The sequence below is a fragment of the Pelodiscus sinensis genome, chromosome 1 (genome assembly GCF_052426305.1).
Source record: "Pelodiscus sinensis isolate ZL-2025 chromosome 1, ASM5242630v1, whole genome shotgun sequence".
NCBI lineage: Eukaryota > Metazoa > Chordata > Testudines > Trionychidae > Pelodiscus > Pelodiscus sinensis.
Genome location: NC_143052.1, coordinates 49442501 through 49462592, shown reverse-complemented (window position 1 = coordinate 49462592; position 20092 = coordinate 49442501). Strand labels below are relative to the sequence as shown.

The 20092-nt window shown below is 38.5% G+C and overlaps 1 protein-coding gene across 5 annotated transcripts in view; it reads left to right on the top strand.

The window, feature by feature from the left end:
* The window catches only part of FOXP2 (forkhead box P2), a 671944-nt gene that overhangs the window by 376531 nt on the left and 275321 nt on the right, over window positions 1-20092 (top strand). The gene's annotated exons all lie outside the window — the stretch shown is intronic.

Sequence of the window (20092 nt, the reverse complement as noted above, 5' to 3'; positions counted from 1 at the left end):
AGCAAACTTTATGGGGCCATGGGAAACTTGGCCACACACAAGATAAGTGGACATCCGATTCACTAAAATCATGCCAGACCATGGATGTTGCCGGATTAGACAGTGTTGGACTAGAGAGGTTTAATATGTACTTGTTCATTTTTGTCCATAGTCTTGGAGTAGGATCCATGTTAAGACTGTAAGCGACCAGTCAACAACCCAATAAGCAAATGTTTATTGGGTAGTCCAGTAGAAACACGACTAATCAGAGAGAGGTAGCAAGTGGGGTGGGGGGGAGGAGAAGCACGAGCTAGTGCTGGGGGGGAGCCAGCTTAAGAGCTGGTTCCCCCCCAGCACTGTATCCATGGGGGATAGAGGAGGCAGGGACAGCAGGGAAACGTTGAAAGCAGAGATTGAAAGTCCCACTTGTGCTGGTCCCACTGCTGCTTCTCTCCCTTTGGAATGTACAAGAGCCATCTGTGGGTCTTGTGCATTTGAAAAGAATAGGCACAGAGGGGAACCCGTGCCAGTAGGGACTGCTTTGCTCCCCACTGGTGTGGGTTCCTGCTATCTCCCACCCTTTGAAATGCCATGGCTCTTGTATATTTCAAGGGCAGAGAGGCAGCAGAAACCCTGCCTCTCTCCCTTTGAAATATACAAGAGCCATGGGCAGCTCCTGTGCATTCTAGAGGGAGGGAGGTAGAGGGAACCGCTGCACCTCTCCCTTTTAAATATACAAAACCTGCAGGCAGCTCTTGTACATTTCAGAGGGTACGTCTAGACTGCAGGCTTTTGTCAACAGAAGTTTTGTCGACAAAGCGTCTAGACTATATCCAGTTCTGTCGACAAAGCAAGCCGACAAAGGACAGTGTAGGTGCAATAATGCCTTCTGTCAACAGAACTCTGTCGACAAAAGGCATTATTCCTCATAGAATGAGGTTTACAGCCATTGACAAAACTGCTGAGTTCTGTCGACATTATGTGGACAGAACTCAGTGGCAGTGTAGACGCAGGTATAGTTTTGTCGACAAAAGTCCACTTTTGTCAACAAAATCCTGTAGTCTAGACGCACCCAAAGAAAGAAGCACAGTGGGATAGCGAGCGCCCCCCCCCATCAATTAATTGAGTAGTCGATGGAAATTGTGTGAAGATCCCTGTGCCTAGGCAGAGTGTCCATCACACTGTTCCACCTACGTGGATCCAATTCCAAGATTGGGACCTTTGCATATAAAGCATGTGAGCTTGGAAGAGAAGTTTTCATGCTGAATAAGAGAATAATGTTTATTTTTTTTTTCTAAAGCAGGAAAAGGAGGTCTATTGAAAGTCCAGGGAAACAAGCTGAATACATTTGAAATAGGTTGGGCTTTTTTGAGTACCAAACTATCGCTAGCAGAAAAAAATTCCACGGTGGAATTGTATTCTTTTTAATGATAAATGTAATAATCTTCAAAGCAAGGTAGCATGGGGAATTGTGTGTATTTTGAAAGAATAGTAACCTTGTTCCATTTATTTACAAGCTCATTTTTAACCTTGAAGATTTCTTCAAATGGCTTAGTTTTCTTTACATGTTTTACTATATATTTATAACAGTTATTAGTCAGGTAATAAGTATGACTTTTTTAATATACTAAAATGCCAAACTAAAATAGTAAATAGTCTAGTATTCTATAAATATATATATTTCAAAAGGAGAGAAGAGTAATTGTTTGCTATACTTATAAAGAAGAGGCTCTTACAAATAAATTATTACATGAAATAAGTTCAGCATCTGAATAATTTTATTCTGTGATACACTTTTATTTCAACAGTATTAAAGGCATGCCTTTTCCCCTGGTTAGAGAAGGAAGATTAGACATTCTAAAAAGTATATCCACCATCTTTCCCTTATGCCAAGATTTTATCTGCTGTTTAATGGGTAAACTTACTGTGAAGTGTAGTTGCTTGTTTAACTTTACCCCTATTCAAGTCTTTGATTTTTGGCAGGTTAGTTAATTCAAATAAAATTTGTGAAGTTAAGCACTTTCAAGAAAAGGCATAGGAGAACCTAATTTAACCTAGAGTGTCTCTTTTATTCTTCTGTTATTCATTTGAAGTGCCCTATCAGCTTGAACTGACCAACTTCAGTCATTTTTACCCTTTTATTTTTTTCTCTAATGTAAACTGAAATTCCCTGCTGTTCGTGGTATTTTAGTGTTTAGCATCATTTAATGAGCAGGTATCATTAAACTTAAAAGATCCTTTTCTGTATATCTCTGATTAGTTAGGGAAAGAACCAAAGAATTCTTCTAATTTATCTTTGCTTCCTTGTTATATTTTGATGTTGGCCCATTTTACGTTTCAATGCCTTTTTATGAAATAGATATTATAATTTTGGTGTGAAAGTAGGACAGAGTCTTTAAAATAAATCTTTGATATTGGTAAGATATATAAAATAGTATGTGTTGTGTACAAATTTACTGTTAGAATGCATTGTCTGTTCTTTTGTAAATTTGTATCCTAATAGGTATTTTTTCTTTAACAAAAGGATTCATTACTCTTTCTTTGTAAATATGTCTATTAACCCCTGATAGTAACCTCGTCGTCTGGGTGCGCACATATTTGGGGACTGACACATTGATTTCACTGGGATTTTAGTGATCAAGGAATGTAAGAAAAAGCTCAAATTGATTAATAAAATAGACTTTATAAATTACAACAAATAGATGTCACCAAATACTGACCTTTTGTAGGAGTTGATGATAGGCAAGTTTGGGCATACTACAAATAATTATAACAGTAGATCTTATTAAAGGCACTCGTATATGCTTAATTGCAAAATTATGAGCCCTTATCCTCTAATACCTACTTTTGGGAGTAGCCCTATTTGAGACCTGCTCACATCTCTGAGGACTATACATATGAGCAATGGCTTGCAGGATCAGAACCACTGATAAGTAAACTTCATAAATGTGTTATAAGATTTAAGTGTAAATAATTGTTCAATGAAATATGAAATGGTTTATTCCTGTGAGTTGGCTCTTTATGTGAAATTATTTATTAGTCATGTAAAATAAAATGGTTCATTTTGTTTAAAAAGAGATGGTATTATTAATTGATTAAACTTTCTATTTCTTGTTTTTGACATATTGAAAATATTTTGTAAGCATTTGGGTATTAGTTCTAATTTTACTTCATAAAGTAGAAGAAAATGTGGGAAATATAAATAGTCTGAAATGAAAATAATGAGGATTGAATGCAAGTAAAGGTCAGATAATGTGTAATAAGTTACAGATGGCACAGTATGACATTAGTAGTGCTAGAAAGATGTAACAGTGCTGCCTAATGGTAATATGCATTAGTATTTATACTAGTGCTACAAGATATGTATAGTAAAACTAAGTGTGTGCCATATTCTTGTAGTAATATTATTCTCCGGGATTTAACTTGATGATATCAAGATGCATACTTTCTCATTAGAATTAATAGTGTATTCTTATATCAATTATTTGTATAATAAAGATTTGAATTTAGACATTTACATTTTGGATTGAAATGTGTTGTAGTTTATGCACAGTAAATTAACACATTTTTGCCAGATGATTAGTTGTTGGTGCCTGCTAAATTTCTGTGCATCATTCTTTAAAATAATACTGCATTGCATTAAACCAGAGTATAAACCTTTCAGACAAACGTTTGGGTTTCACATATTTTTTTGTACAGTTGGCATTAATCAGTGCAGCTTTATTGATCTGGCCTACTGTATCTTGCTACTGACCATAAAAAGTTAGCCAATTACTACAGTAAAATGATGGGCACAGTACTAAATCATGCATAGCACGCGGCCCTGGATCACCACAGCATATTTTACATGTTTACATGCCTGCTTAACAAAGATTTTGCATTACTCCAAGTGATTATTATCAAAATTAGTAAGCATTCAGTTTTAGTAAAGATAAGCTTTTGTACATCAGTGTTAACATTATGTCTTTGAGAGGAAAAAAATAGTTGATTTAAAATTGAAATGGTCTACAGAAAGAAATGGCTGGTTTTGCCTCCCCAAATACTTGATTTCTGGCGAGGACAGAAAGGTCATACATATATATAGGAGTGCTGACAGCCTCCATGGGTGAGGGTGGGATGGTTCCCACTCCTGGAAAGGGTGGAGCCTGGGCAGAACCAGAGAGCCCAGGGCAACCACGGAGCACCACATGAAGCACACAATGCTGGCCTCCAGGCAACCCGCAGCACTTCCCTGAGGGCAGCATGCTCCCTCCCCAGTCCTTAGTGCTGCCTGCAGTGAGCAGCTCAGCACTCTGGTGGTCATTTAAAGGGCATGGAGCTCTGGCCTCCACTACTGCTGCAGTAGCAGCGGCAACAGTTAGGAGTTCTGGCCACCTTTCAATCTTCAGACCCTGGGGCAACTGACAACTTTAGCCACCCATCAACAGGCCTACATATATATTTTCCTTACCACTGCTGTACCTCACTCTTATTCAAGATGTAAACATACATAGTCTTTATATAAAAATAGATATTGTAGGATTGGAGCCACATTTGCTTTTGATTAGTCTGTTCTTTACTTCTTGTAATAACTTAAATGAATGAGGTCCAGGAGGGGGGACTTGGACACCTCAAAGCACTGGCCAAAAGTCAAGGAACTTTCAAGAGCGGTGAGGATTCTGAGGAGGGAACTGCATACTTTGTTTTTCTTGTTTTGTCTAGATCCATGTATGTCCTATGATTTGTCAATGACTACAGTGTGATTGGTTTAGAAACTCCTCTTTAAAATCTGTGATACCTGCTTCAGCTGCCACGTGGCCCTATTATAAAGTATGTGTTTGAGTGTGAGTGGAGCTCTGGGAAGGGTCTACTTAACCAACTGGGGTATCTTGGAGGTTCAGCATCAGGGGACCAACTCAGCTAGACCAATTCCCTAGATTAAGCACCAGACAGAATGTTGAGAGCTGACAACCAAACAGATCTGGTGCATAGATCTAAACATAGCTGCCTGGTGAACATCTATAAGGAGTTCAGGCAAGTCTGTGACATATCTGGTGGTAGCAGGAGCCATTGAATCATCATGATAGTAGCAAGGAAATACATTCTCCAATTGAAAGCAGTGAGAGATCTCTTAGTCTGTTAGGGAGAAGACAACTAGGAAATTGAATTATGACCAGCTTATACCCTTTCCCCAAATCAGCTTTTGAGCTTCTGTGCACAGCAAGTTCCGCCTCTGTTACACAGAAAAAGTCATAGCTGGTATCCATGCACTGCTCACGTGAACTGGGGCAGTACTGAACACCCAGAAGAGGACTCAGAACAGATTCCCATTTGTCCTCCAGAGTCTGCACATAGTCAGGGAAACGATGTCACAGATAATTATAGACCGTCTGGCAGATTCAGTGGAGATTCAATCTAATGGTCTGCAGAAACTATGAGAACTATGGAGTAAGAGATTCAGAAAGGGGATCATAGAACCATGGGGCTAGAAGGGTCCACAAGGTCATCAAGTATAACCTCCTACCAAGATGCAAGTCTACAAAATGAAAGAAACAAAAAGCCACTAAGATATTTACATATATAGCTTACACAGGTATCTTAAACTAGTAATATGCTTATCAGTTACCTGCAATAACCTTTGAAATGTTCATTAAAACCTCCATTCATCATGGTACTTAAACACTGGCATAAATTTATGGACTCCACTCGAGCCTTACGCTGAACCTACTGGGTTAAAGTTGTGAACGTACTTAAGCACCTTGCTGAATCAGGCCTTACAATGAGAATATGATTTACAGGAGTTGCCAAAAGCGGTGTACTTTAGTCAGAAATATTTTTATTTACATTGTCAAATTGTATTTCTTAGAATCAAACTTGCATCTAGCTTAAGGCTTGCTGTTCTTTAATGAAGCTAAACCTGCATGATTAGCTCTCTTTGTCCCTTGTAGACTGAGATTCATCTGAACCACCAAACATGGACCACAGTGACATGAATTTTTATATATTAAAAATATTTTAGTGTAATGATTCATTCCTTCAACCAGAGGGAACTGAGGACTAGATCCTCAAAAGGACTTCATTGTGGCAAAGGTGAGAATTGCAGCACCTAATTTTTAGATGCCTTGCTACCCCGTGGAATCTGGAGCCCAGTGTTAGTCACCCTGGTTCTCTACACAGTCCATGGAGAGTGTTATATGCCTAAGAAATCCAGGAAGCTTAGTGGGAAACTACCTCTGCCAGCAGTTGGAAATATGGAGGAGAGGAGTGTGAGTAATCCTGACCATTTAAAGGCAATTGGGTATCTAACTCGGGGTCGGAAGGAGGAACCTATCTCCACAGGTGGTAGGTCAGTCTCTCTGAGCATGTTTATTGGACTGGCCAAGACAGGTGGAGGAATGCCTATTCTGAAAGACTTAGTTGGGCTCACAGGTGAACTAGGGTGTGAAGTTGTTCAGCAGTGTCAGAACTTGGGTGGTTTTGTGTATTGGAAACTTTGGCACCCAGCTGAGTTTAGAAGCAGAAATTTAGATACCTAGGGATTTTAGGCGCCTGCAGGATTTAGAAGTGGTGGGGTGGTTTTGATGGTCTCATTGAGTCTACACTTGGAACATTTTAGGCACCTACAATGATAATTAGGCACTTAAGCATCTTTGCGCATCTAGCCTAAGATACTATTATATGTAAGTAGTTAGGATGTCTCATTTTTTGATGGCCATAAGAGTAAATGAGGATTGAGATTCAAACTTCCCACACGGAAGATGATTTGCACTGGGCTTTGAGGGTGAAGGAGTTACAAGGGCTGAAACAATGGAAACTGGACAGCATAAGGAAAGAGAGTCACCATCAAGAAGGAGGAACTTTTTTTTTTAATGTTATATGGCATGATTTGCTGGCTAGTTATTTGCAGATTGCATATCATTTAGGGTTGTTGCTGACAGTCAATATATGAGCCAGGAAATAAGAATTAAACCAATAAAATGAATATATTATTGAATGTAAATAAGTTGCAGTTTCTTTGAGTTTCCTTTTTGTTGATGATATTTTATACTTCCTGTAAAATAATGGAATCAGTCTTAAGAAGAAAAAAAAATCTAAATAGCTAGAAAAAAATAACCATAGAAAGCAGAAATGGGTTATAAAGTATAGGGCTAAAATGTTCAAAAAGTCTACGTCCCATTTTCAGGAGTGCCTTGGACTCCTTGTATCTTGTCAAATAAATGTGTTCGCTTTTTTTAAAAAATGTGGACAGAATTATAGATCCGGTGAGTATGGACAGGAGGCAGGGAAGAAGGTTTGGGCCAGAAATTAGCAATTTAATCTGTTTTTATGGTCCATCTAAATTTTTATAGTGTTTCCTCCCCATAGCATCTGCGCATCTAAATAGCATATAACAGAGAGTAAAAACTTAAATAGAGAATGACATTATTTTTACTTAAAGTCAACTGAATGTTTTTGAGCATAAATAATCCAGAACAGAGAAACATGAGCCAAAGCAATATGGGGCTGATAACAAGTTAGACATGAGCCTGCAGTGACACAGCCATGGTGGCACAGTGGATAGTGATCTAGAGAAGTCTAGTTCTGTTTCCAGCTTTGCTCTCTGATATTGGACAAGATACTCTCCTCCGCCCCCATTGGTTTTTCAGTTTTCCCATCTGTAAAAATGATCTATAATGACACTGACTTTTTTTTTTATAAAGTACTTGGAGATCTGCTGGTGAAACATGCCAGATAAGAGCTGGATATTAATAATAGTAGTAGTAATAATTACAGAAGATGTGTCAAATCACAGGACTAGCAGTTAATGGTCCCTGTTTATATTGCTGGTATAAATGGGTGTAAAACATTGCATTCAGTTCTAGGCCCCACTTTACAAAAATCTTAATGACCCATGGAGGGGAATATGCAAGTTTATTAAGGGGTTGGAAGGATTGATTTATGTAGAAAGATTACAAGAGATGATAAATATATATACAGTTAGGTTATCTTTTGCACATTTAAAGACCCTTGTTACCATGGGAGAGGTTGGATAAATGTCCCAATACCTTGGCGATGGATACATTATAAGAATCCATATATGTTGAATATAACAGAATATTGGTATCTCAGTGCTATGGCACACATTAAAGGCCAACAATCTACAAATATTTGTATACATAGACCTGAAAATGGAGAAAATCCCACTAGGAAAAGGGGATGTAACTAGAAGCAATCAGTTCAAATGAAGAAAGGAAAATTATAGGCTGAATATTAATAAAATTATGCTGACAGTGAAAAATGTCAATGTAGAACAGACTCCCAAAGGAGATATGGAAGCTTCCTAGCTTGGCAATTTAAAACTTGGGTGGTGTCACAGCTTTTTAATATACAATAAGGGACAATCTTGCGTTGGAATAAATTGTTCTATTCCATAATTCTTTTTATGCCTGCTGTATTTCATGTCTTTGAGGGTGATAGAAGTCATTTGTGACATTAGTGCATTGGTTTCTCATAGTTGGTCCCACATAAGGCCAGGACCACATACGGCTTGGAAAACAATAAGAATTAGGATAAGTGGAGGAATATTACTGTCAAACACAGATTTAAGCCCCCACTTTTAGTTTTATAAAGTTTTTTTTTCTGAAAGATTTTTTTATCTTGTTTAATTTGACACAGCAAGCAGTCTGATTAGCTTGTCCTACCTATGTGAACTATAAATCTCCAGTTTTATCTTTATAAGAAATAGAAACAAGATAAGTTTGTTTGAGAGAGGATTTTTTTCTTAATGTTTGTTCCTGACATTTTAAACAGAGCCATACTCTGTGCCTTCACTGTGATTCTGATTCTAGTGAAATTTAGTATATGTCTTCACTTCACGTTACTTACAGAAACGTGTTGACTACATACAATGTGCACCTCCTGAGTGTAAATAAGGTAGATTGTAAAGCGCTGCTTAGGTGCATAGAGTAAAAACAAGCCTGAATCTGAAAATTACTGCCCTACAGGACAACGTTTCTCAAACTGTGGATCTGTGAGGGAACTCCAAGAGGTCTGTGGACTCCACTGATCAACTCCTCCTTCTCCCTCTCTCTTTTAACTCCTCCCTATCCTGGGGCTCATGCAGACTGCCTACCTGTCTTGATTCCCCATGGCTCCTGAAAATGGCCAGTAGGTGCATGATAAGCCAGAGAGGCTCCATGTGCTGCCCCTGCCCAACTGCCAGTTCTGTGGTTTCCTTTGGCCAGAAACGACAACCAACGGGAGCTGTGGGGGTGATGCTTGTGGGCACAAAGGCAGTGAGTGGAGCTTCCATGACCCTAGGGTGGTCACAGACATCTGGGAACTACTTTCTGGGAGCTGTGGTAATTGCCTCTTGGACACTGGATCTTAAACTCCCTCACTTACCCCAGGCCCTTTCCCCAGGCCAGATACCTCTTCTACAACCAAGTTTATTCCTGAAGACTGCACCCTGTGCCCCCTCACCTGCTCCCTAGCATAGAGCCCCCTTCTGCACCCTAAGTCCCTTATCCCTTTCCTCACACCAGAGCCCACACCCCCCAGTTGGAACGCTCACCCCTCACTCAAAGTCAGTGCCCTAGCCCAGCCCAGTTCTGTGAAAATGAATGAGGGTAGGGGAAAGCGAGCAACAGAAGGAGGGGGATGGAGGAGGGGATGGGGGTTGGAAAAGGGGCAGAGAATGGGCAGGGTCTTGGTTGAGGAATCGAATGAGTGTCCCCAAATTTTTTAAATAAAAAAAGTCCTCGTGTTGCTAAAGTTTGAGAACTGCTGCTATAGAGCTGTCTAGTCTCCCAAGCAATGCCCTCTCCTGTCTACACTGACTTCAGCAGCAGGGAAAGACTCCAGAAGAGAGAGGCAGTAGACAAAGGCTCTGGCAGCTCTCTGTCACTGGAGCCTTTCCCTGCTGTTGCTCCCCACCAGAGCCTTTCACTGTCACATGTAGCTGTGCATTGCTGTTTGGATGCAATGTGACTCTGTGCAGCGTGCAACTATGTACATCCAACACGTTTCCATCAGTAGTGTGCAGCACAGACTTTTAACTACAAGATAAGGGTTTGAGTTCACAGTTCTGGCTATAAGACTGGCTCTTCTGTAAGATTGGCTCTTCTGTGAGTGTAATAGTCAGTATATCCTGTAATGCTAAATCATCATGAACCTTAATGCAGCAGTTTAATATACTATGTACCAGTTAAAGTTAAAAGGTGAATCTTCCAAATGTCTATTTTCTTTACGCTTCTGCGCTGCTAATGTAACCTGAACCACACTAGGTATGTGGGTTACACTAATACTCCGATTTAGTAAAAGAAAAAGTTCTCATGCCCCCAGCCACATTTTAACCTTTGCCAAGTTGCTAACAGGGATTTTTATTTCATTTTATTTTAATTGTCATTTCAACTATGCTAAATTTACCACACCAAATTTAGAGCTGGGGTAAATGTGAAACACTCCTTTTACTTCAGTGGACGACACCTGCTTTACACTAAGCCTGAATTTGGCCCAAATGTCTAACTTTAACAACAATAACAATGACAGCTTCAACTACTCTTGTGCCAAACCCTGTCTAAACATTTTTGTTTCTGCACATCATCATTATCCACTGATGTCTGCACAGCTTTAGGGAAAGGGTCTCTTGGTTAATTACAGATGTTGAGCCTGCAGAGGGAGCTCAAATCATTGTTTTTGTGGACCTCCCTAAAATTGTGACTATTTTTGTTGGCAGTGGAGTGGCTAGCTATGGTTATTTAGAGGGAAAAGTAAGTATTCCACTGTCTTAGAGATTTTCCTTTAGATATTAGCTATTTATGAAGGATTTTATATTTCAAAACTAGCTGACTTAAGGTTAATGTGACAGCAAAAGGCATTGAGAGATGATTAGGAAGATGTTTCTGAGAAAGGGAGGTTTTCTTGGTGAAGTATGAAACACGTAGGGTACAATAACTTTCAGTCCCCTTAGACTTCTCTTCCTCCTTCCTCCTTCCTGTTGGAATCTGATTACTGATCCATGGCTTAGCCAACATGGTGCTGCAATGTTTAATCAAAAGCTAGGATGCAGATCTTGTGTGGAGAGTATAAGGCTGTTAATTCAGGGGAAAGAGACTCAACACCTTTTGTGAAGGGCTATTCCAGATCTTGATGGAAGGGAGTGGATGAAGAGTCATTTTGTGTGGAAGATGACAGAGCTTTGGTTGAATGAGATTATCAGAACCAGAATCCAGTTGCTTCTAGTGGTCATAGCACATTGCATTGGACTTTTTAGTGAGGGAAAAGACTGTGGCAGCATTCTGTACCCTCTGTCAGTGCTAAGAAAAAGTCACAAGATACCTTAAGTGGAAGAGTAATTTCACTGACCAGAGATAGATTAAGATGACGGTGAAGGTCTCCATCAGATGCAATGCTGTCCAAGCCCTTTCCTCAGCCGTTGGGTTAAGGGAATGTACTGGGATTTTTATCAGGCTGCTGTCCTTGGTCTCTCATCTGTTTTTTTCCCATGAACTCCAAGGCCCAAAGGGACAATTGGGATTGTCTAGCATAACCTTCTGTATAATACAGGCCAAAGGCATTCTCCAAAATAATTCTCTTGGAAAAACATGCAATATTGATTTACAAATTGTCAGTGATGGAGAATCTACCATGACTGTTATTATGTTGTTTCAATGGCTAATTATTCTTGCCATTAAAATTTTGCACTTTATTTCTAGTCTGAATTTGTCTCGCTTCAACTTCATTGGATTGTGTTATACCATTGTCTGCTATACTGAAGATTTGTCCCCCATGTAGGTCCTTCTAGAGTGTCATCATGTTACCCCTTCACTTTCTCTTTGTTAAGCTAAAGAGATAGCTCCTTAACTCTGTCACTATAAGGCATGTATTCTCACCTTTTAATCATTCTTCTGGTTCTTCTCTGAACCCCAATTTATCAACATCCTTCTTGTATTGTGGATCATAGAACTGAACACAGTATTCCAGCAGTAGTTGCACCAGTGACTACTACAGAGGTAAAATAAACTCTTTCTTGAGATTCCCTTGTTTGTTCATCCAAGGATTGAATTAGCCCTTTTTGCCACAGAATCATCTCGGGGGCTCATGTTAAGCTGATTATCCACTACAACCCTTAAATCTTTTTGAGAGTCACTGCTTCTCAGGATAGAATTCCCTATTGTGTAAGTATATTGTACATTTTTCATTCCATATGTACATTTACATTTTGCCATATTAAAATGTATATTGTTTGATTGAATCCTGCTTACCAAGCAATCCAGTTTGCTCTGTATTAATGACCTATCCTCTTTGTTTTTTACAACTCCTCCAATTTTTGTGTAATCATTTATCAGTGCTAATTTTGTTTTCTCCATGGCCATAAATACAAATATTAACTATTGTAAGGCCAAGAACTGATACCTGCAGACACCCATTAGAAACAAATCCAATCAATGATTATTCCCCATTTACAGATGTATTTTGAGAGCTATCATTTAGCCAACTTTCTATCCATTTAATGCATGCCATATTAATTTTACATATTTCTTACATTTTAATCAAAACGTCTTGTGGTGCCAAGTCACATGCTTGGCAGAATTCTAAGTATATTATATCAATACTGTTAGCTTTATCAGCCAATCTTCAAATCTCATCAAAAGACAGATATCAAGTTACTTTGACACGATCTCTTCTCTGTAAACCCATATTGATTGGTATTTACACTATCATGCTTTAATTCTTTGCATAAGAATGGCCATACAGGGTCAGACCAACAGTCCATCTAGCCCAGTATCCTGTCTGCTGAAGGTGGCCAATACCAGATGCCACAGACAAAGGGAACACAACAGGTAATCCTCACGTGATCCGTCCCCTGTCACCCACCTCCAAAGAAACAGAGGCTAGGGACACCATTCCTACCCTTCCTGGCTAATAGCCATTGATGAACCTAACCTCCATGAATCTATCTGGGGGTATGTCTACACTACCCCGCTAGTTCGAACTAGCGGGGTAATGTATGCATACCGCACTTGCTAATGAAGCCCGGGATTTGAATTTCCCGGGCTTCATTAGCATAAGCGGGGAGCCGCCATTTTTAAATCCCCGCTGCTTCGAACCCCGTGTAGCGCGGCTACACGGGGCTCGAACTAGGTAGTTCGGACTAGGGTCCTATTCCGAACTACCGTTACTCCTCGTGAAACGAGGAGTACCGGTAGTTCGGAATAGGCACCCTAGTCCGAACTACCTAGTTCGAGCCCCGTGTAGCCACGCTACACGGGGTTCGAAGCAGCGGGGATTTAAAAATGGCGGCTCCCCGCTTATGCTAATGAAGCCCGGGAAATTCAAATCCCGGGCTTCATTAGCAAGTGCGGTATGCATACATTACCCTCCTAGTTCGAACTAGGAGGGTAGTGTAGACATACCCTAGCTCTTTTTTGAACCCTGTCAAAGTTCTAGCCTTCACCATATCCTCTGGCAGGGAGTTCCAGAGGTTGACTGTGCGCTGAGTGAAGAAAAACTTTTCTTTGTTTTAAACCTTCTGCCTATTATTTTCATTTGTTGACCCCTAATTCTTATATTGTGGAAATAAGTAAATAACTTTTTATTATTCACTTTTTCCACATCAGTCATGATTTTATATATCTCTATCATATCCCTCCCTTAGTCTCCTCTTTTCTAAGCTGAAAAGTTGAAGTCTTTTTCATCTCTCTTCATATGAGACCCGTTCCAACCCCTAATCATTTTTGTTGCCCTTTTCTGAACCTTTTCCAATGCCAATATATCTTTATTTAATCAAATTCCATATCAGTCTCTCCATTGTCTTGCCAGGGCTTCATCTCAGACTGACAGGCCCATAATCACGTGGGTCATTCTGTTTCCCCCTTTAAATACTGGCACAACATTAGCTTTCTTGCAGTCTTCTAGAACTTCCCCACTCTTCCAAAACTCATTGAAAATCAACATTAATAATCTAGCAGGTTCCATAGCCAGATCTTTTAAAACACTTGGATGCAAGTTTTCCAGACCTGCTAATTTAAAATGTCTAGTGTTAGTAGCAGTATTTAACATTTGAGAGACTAGAGGGATTTAAAAGTGTTATCAAATGATATGATATCACTTGTTTTCCCATACACAGAACAGAAATATTTATTGAACACCTGTGCCTTTTCTGCATTATTATTGATAATTCTACCATATCCATCCAGTAATGGACTAGTTGCACTGTTAGAATTCTCTTTGTTCCTAATATACTATAAAACTCCCTCTTATTGGCGTTAATCCAGCTGGCCATTGATTTCTCCTTGTATCTCTTATCAATTTTCTACACTTCCTACTTTGAATTGATACTCACTACTATCAGCATCCTTTTTGTTCATCACTGCTGTTACTTCCTCTTGAAATTATTGGGTGTTTTTTTTTTTTTTTCCAATATAGCTTCCTTTGATTGTGTCTTTTGGGTCATTTAGTAAAGTGTTTTTAAACAATTCCCAGTTGTCCTTTACATGTTTCTGAGAGCCTTCTCTCTCTCACCTGATTTGGCTTGTAATTGTTTTCAACTTCATGAAATTTAGTTAGATCGATCTCATTGGTCTGGACGGTATTCTGTTTCCACAGTATAACTGTGATCAAGTCACTATCCCTTTATCTAATTTAACATTGTTAGTTTCCCTTTTAACTTTTACTAATGTGATCAGTTCCTTTTTATTTGGAGCTTGGGGCTCCATCTTTCCAATTAGCCCCTAGCTAGTAGTTATCAAATACATTTGAACTACTTCTCTTTTATCTAGATGCTGGAAGTGAGATGGATTTCTGTCTGTGACTTTTTTAGCTCCTAAAGCCTTTTGTCCTCTGTTGGGGAGACGTGGTGGCGAAGGGGAGAGGAGTGTAAATCTCTATTTTATTTCTCCCACAAAACTTTATTGCAGTTGTGAAGAGTAGAAAGGATCTCCACTGTTTGACCCCATTTCAAGAGCCTTTTGACTATTATGGGATGAGTTAAATGTCTCCACCATTCTACCTTTCTCCCAAGACTCCATTTAGGAGTTAGCTGAACAGGACAGATTATGGTTGCTGTCTGCTGGAGTGGAGAGGTGCACCCCACAGTTTGGGGACCACTAGACTGCAGAATCTTCATTGTAGACAAGACCTGATTTGCTAATGTGAAAGAAACATATTACTTTTTTATTGCCAGAAACCTTTCAAGGATTTATATTACATTATTTATAGGGCTTGGAACAATTATATTTTTTATCACTAAATGTTGGTAAACTAAAATTTCACCAAGCATTCAATAACCAATGGAAACATATTTCCAATAAATGTACAAAACCTTCAGAGGGGTAGCCAAGTTAGTCTGTAACTGGAAAAACTTAATAGTCTTGCAGCATCTTAGAGACTAACACAACATGTAGATGGTATCATGAGCTTTCGTGGGCACAGCCCACTTCTTCAGATGAAGCTATCATGGCCTTTCATGGGCACAATGCACTTCTTCTGAAGAAGAAGTGGGTTGTGCCCACGAAAGCTCATGATACCATCTTAATAAATGTAGAGATAGGCGTAATAAGAAAAATACTGCTAAAGAATGTATTAATTTTATTTAAAGATCTATACTTTGTATATTTTGGCATGTTATGGTGACGTGTTTTAACAGTTCTAAAACTTTAACTTTTTCAACCTGACCCTATACTATCATTAAATAATTCCTGTCTGACCTCCCTTATTTTCTGATTCTACCCCCATAATTTCCTAAAACTGAAATTTTAAATTGATAAAAGTTAGAGGCAGGGATGTTGAAAACCCATAATTTTGTGCTACTTTGAAAAATTAAATTGAAAAATATGCTTTAAAATAAGCATTGATATTCTCCATAAAAATTATAAACATGTAAAAAAATCTCATTCTGCCGTGCCTAGTCATTAAGAAACAATAAACTTGTGAAGCTTCCCTAAACTTCTTTTTCCTGTTGTTGGTCATTTCAACACGAGTCTTAAAGAAATACATTTTCTCACTTTGCAGCCTTTACTCTAGCACCCTTGTCTATAGCAGTTCAACACTGTTATAAACAACTTGATTGCTGTCTGCTTCTGGATCCTTCTGTTCATTGCAGTGTGTTGGTATTCTCATGGTGATACATGAAACATGACCTACCAGATGTATGAGGCCATTCATACACTAGTCAATTACAGATCAGGCAAACAATTAACTGATTTTGGTGGATTATCTCCTTTTAACAAATACATGGTACATATTTCACAGTAAATATTAAATTCATAATGGGTAGTATAAATTATAATTTTCTATGGAAGTGTTGCTAATTCAAAGTTCCCTACTATTAATGAAGCATTTGTGTGAGGAAGGGTGTGAGTGTTTGCAAGTGAGGGAATTCAAAGTTAGGGTAGTAATAACCATAATCATTGAAAGCCACAGTCCTTCCTATTTATTCATTCACACAAATGGTGACCATGTACCTGACAACCTATAAATACGTATGTGGGAAAATTTGAGATACCAATGCATGTCTTAGAAAGGCAGAAAACAGTTTCCTTCTTCTTCCATTTGCAGAGTTCTCATTTGTGTCCTGGGAGTTGAATAAACTCATAAAAAAAAAGTAAGCCTACTAAGTTATTGCACTTTTTAACTTGATAAAGTTTACTGTAAGTTTAGAACTATGTAGTTCTGCTACACCAGAGGTGGGAAAATACTGTCCCATGGGTTGGTTTTGGTCTGCCGGTATTTGCTCCTGGTGGGTCCCCACTGCTATATTTTTTGGACGACTATAGGAAAAAACTATTGCAGCTTCCATTGGCAGTGGATCGCTCTTCCTGGCCAATGGGAATGGGTGGGAAGCAGTGTCCCAGTTGGCACCAGTTCCCGCCAGTCCCATTGGTCAGGAATGGCAATCTGCAGCCAACAGGAATTGTGATTGCCTGTACCTGTGTCCAGGTAGGTAAATATCGCAGTGGCGGCCTTCCAGGGGCTAACCCTGCCAACCACCAACCACCCATGTACTACACTAAAGTTAACAGATTTTAGGTTTAATCTTAATATGGTTGGGTGTCCATTATTAATATGCTGTTAAATTAAGGATTGAACAACATTTCTGAGGCCGAGCTATTTCCCTCTCCAAATAATGTAAATGTATGAGTGCAATTTCTGTATCAGGAAATAAATGGTCATATTTTTTATTTTGAAATGTTATTATATTTGATTTTTGGAAACATGTATTGTGGGTTTTAACAAGTTACATGTGTTCGGTGACTAAACTTTATCAAGTGCTTATATAGTATTTAAAACTGCAGAATTATTCTATAAATACGTGGGCTCTGGTCCTTCAAACTTTTACTCACTGAAGTAGTCTCATTGGCTTCTTACATGAGTAAGACTTGTGCGGGGTTAAGCCTATGATTTATAGTTAATGCTGTTGAATCCATAAGGAATTCCTTAAATACTGTAAGCGTCTCTTGGAATTTATATTTCTTGATTATGATGATATGTATTGGTCACATTTCCTCCTGTTAACTCATTCTGTAGTGTTCAAGATTGGTAGTAATTCAGTACTTTGGCTCATCTCAGCAAGGCTTGCGTATAGATCGTGTTGTACTAGAGATAGAATCCAACTGTTGCAAGAGCTGACAGTTGTCCAGAGGATTACAACTGTGATCATATTGAGTTTGGGGGGGATCCTGACCTATTATATGTTCTTTTGCATAATTGTTTCTGGAGGCAAAAGGGCAGAAAGGGTGCAGAATTAGAGCAACACATTTGACGTGAACTTGTCATTTGAAAAACAGTTTGCCTTGCCTGTCATCTTTTGTTTGGTAGAAAACAGGCTGTGACATAATACCTGTCACTGCCAGCGGGTGTTTCTGTGCACCCTGGAGTGAAAAATCCCAAGCAGTGGCAGCTTTAGTTCTAGATTACCTATGTGGCTTTGTAGGTCTATGTTATTCCAGGGATCTGCTTGTGCACACCTGGCTTTACCTGCCACGAACAGAAAGGAAGGAATTGTATGGGTTCAAAACATAGGACAGGCCATGATCCAAATGAGGAGGCTCAGGGAATATTTTTTAATATCCATTGGACTTTAAAGAATTAATGAGAAGAGATTATAATAAATCTAAAATATGTTAACTACACCTTTGTTGTTAGCCTGAAAAATAGTGGCAAGGAGTAGGAAGTTTTCAATAGAATAGTCAAAACTAAAAATCACTGTTAAATATGAGGGAGGGAATACAGTCTGAAGGAGGAGAGATAATTTACACAATGCCATGTTGCTAAAATCTTTTTGTTTATTTTACTACAGCTCTCATCACCACTGTATTTAGGGGAAATATAAATGTCTTACAAAAAGGTTATTTTGATCTAGGTAATTATAATTTACTTATTGAACCATTTCTTGTGTTACTCTAGAAAAATTATTAGGAAATAGTGAAAAAGCAACATTGCCAATATTGAAGATTATGGTGCGTTCTTCAGACAAAGTGTTTTAACCATTAACGTACTTTCCCATTAAATATATTTCTGTAATGTTTTTCTTTTATTCTGTGTGCCAGGTGAAGTTGTTAGTTAATTTCTTTTTCAGGCTTTGGTCAGTATTTTATTGTCATTATAAATCCTTGGTGAAGTCTGGTATAAAATATCTCGGCCTGAACTGACGGCTAACGTCATTTTAACCAGCCAAACTTGACGTACCTCTGATAGAGCTTTGTGGAAGAGGCACCTATTGCTTGATAGCTGTGTGAAACTGTTGCCTACAGAGATGGGCTCTTGACACTGTCTGCCAGCCTCAGGCTGTCCGCTTTGTGTCTGCTTTAATTGAAAATTAATAGTTAGGGGGTTGCTATGGAAATGATACCATTGCTTGCAGACAGCAAACCCAGCTTTTTGCAAAGAGACACTAGTGGTATTGTTTGTCCTTGTTGACCTCAGAAGTTCAAAAGCCTGGAGGAGGAAAGGAGATGCAAATATTTTACTTAAAAAAATTAATTTACATATTTATAACTGCTTTTGAATGTCAGAGATATCAAATTTTTTTATAAACTTTTGTGGGTACAAATGAATGTATAGGCTTTTAAATGTTTTGTTAATTATTATTACACCGTTTTACAGGCTGATATGACAGTATTGCTGAAGAGCACATTATATTATTCTAGAGAATGTAAACAGATTTGTGTGAAAATGTTATCTGACTGACGTGATAACGGAAACTATCATTTATTTCCTCTGGAGTTTATAAAGTCATTTGTGTCATTGTATGCTTTATTCACAGTTGCTTTGAAATGTGTAAGCACTATAAAATTTTGGACAATTGGGCAAAGAATAAAAATATGAACAAAGCAGATTGGGGGAAAAATCTTCGAAAAAGAAAGAAAATCCCCAATAATCAACAACAAATATGTACTTAAAAATGGTTGGTGAAGCCAAACTAATAGTTGTCTGCGTGACTGTCATGTGATTGTAGGTTTTTTACTTGCCTTGTTCATTCTTGTGAAAACATGTGCGTGTGTGTGGGTGAGTGTATGTATGTGTGTGTGCTGAGCATTATTGATTTTTTTTCTTCAGAGATGTCTTTCTGGACTTCAGTTTTACATTGAAAAATACTATAGACGTGTTGTTTAATGAGTAAATTATTTTAGTACAAAGTGAAGAAAAATAGCTAACAGAGAATATTAAACTGTTCTCTATCGCAGTGCTAAAGAATAAGTGCTTTCAGTTCATTTCAGAGGAGGTGGAGAAAAAGTGTAGCCTCAGGGGTTGAAGGTGAAATGTGAAATTTGCTGTAATTACTTACCCAAAATGTCTGTGTTAAAGGCTATTAGAAGCAGTTATTTTAAGTACTTCTTTATACATCTTCTCCTCCTCTGTTTAGTATTTAAATGTGCTACAAAAGTAGAGGCACATGTTATTAATCTAAAGAAACTACTAAAGCATACTGTAAGTCAGGGGCAGGAATAGTGTCTGGTTAAAGATCTTTCTGAAATGCATTGTTCAGCCACACTGATGTTGTGCCTCACATAAGTTGTAGGTAGTGTGCTATTAAAACCTGTCCACTCATGCCAGTAATATTCTGCTTAAATCTGTGAGTTCCAAGTAGTCTTTCTCCTGAGTTAGAGGTCATAAAACTCAGTGTCATGCTTGCCTAGGGTGTAACTGCTAG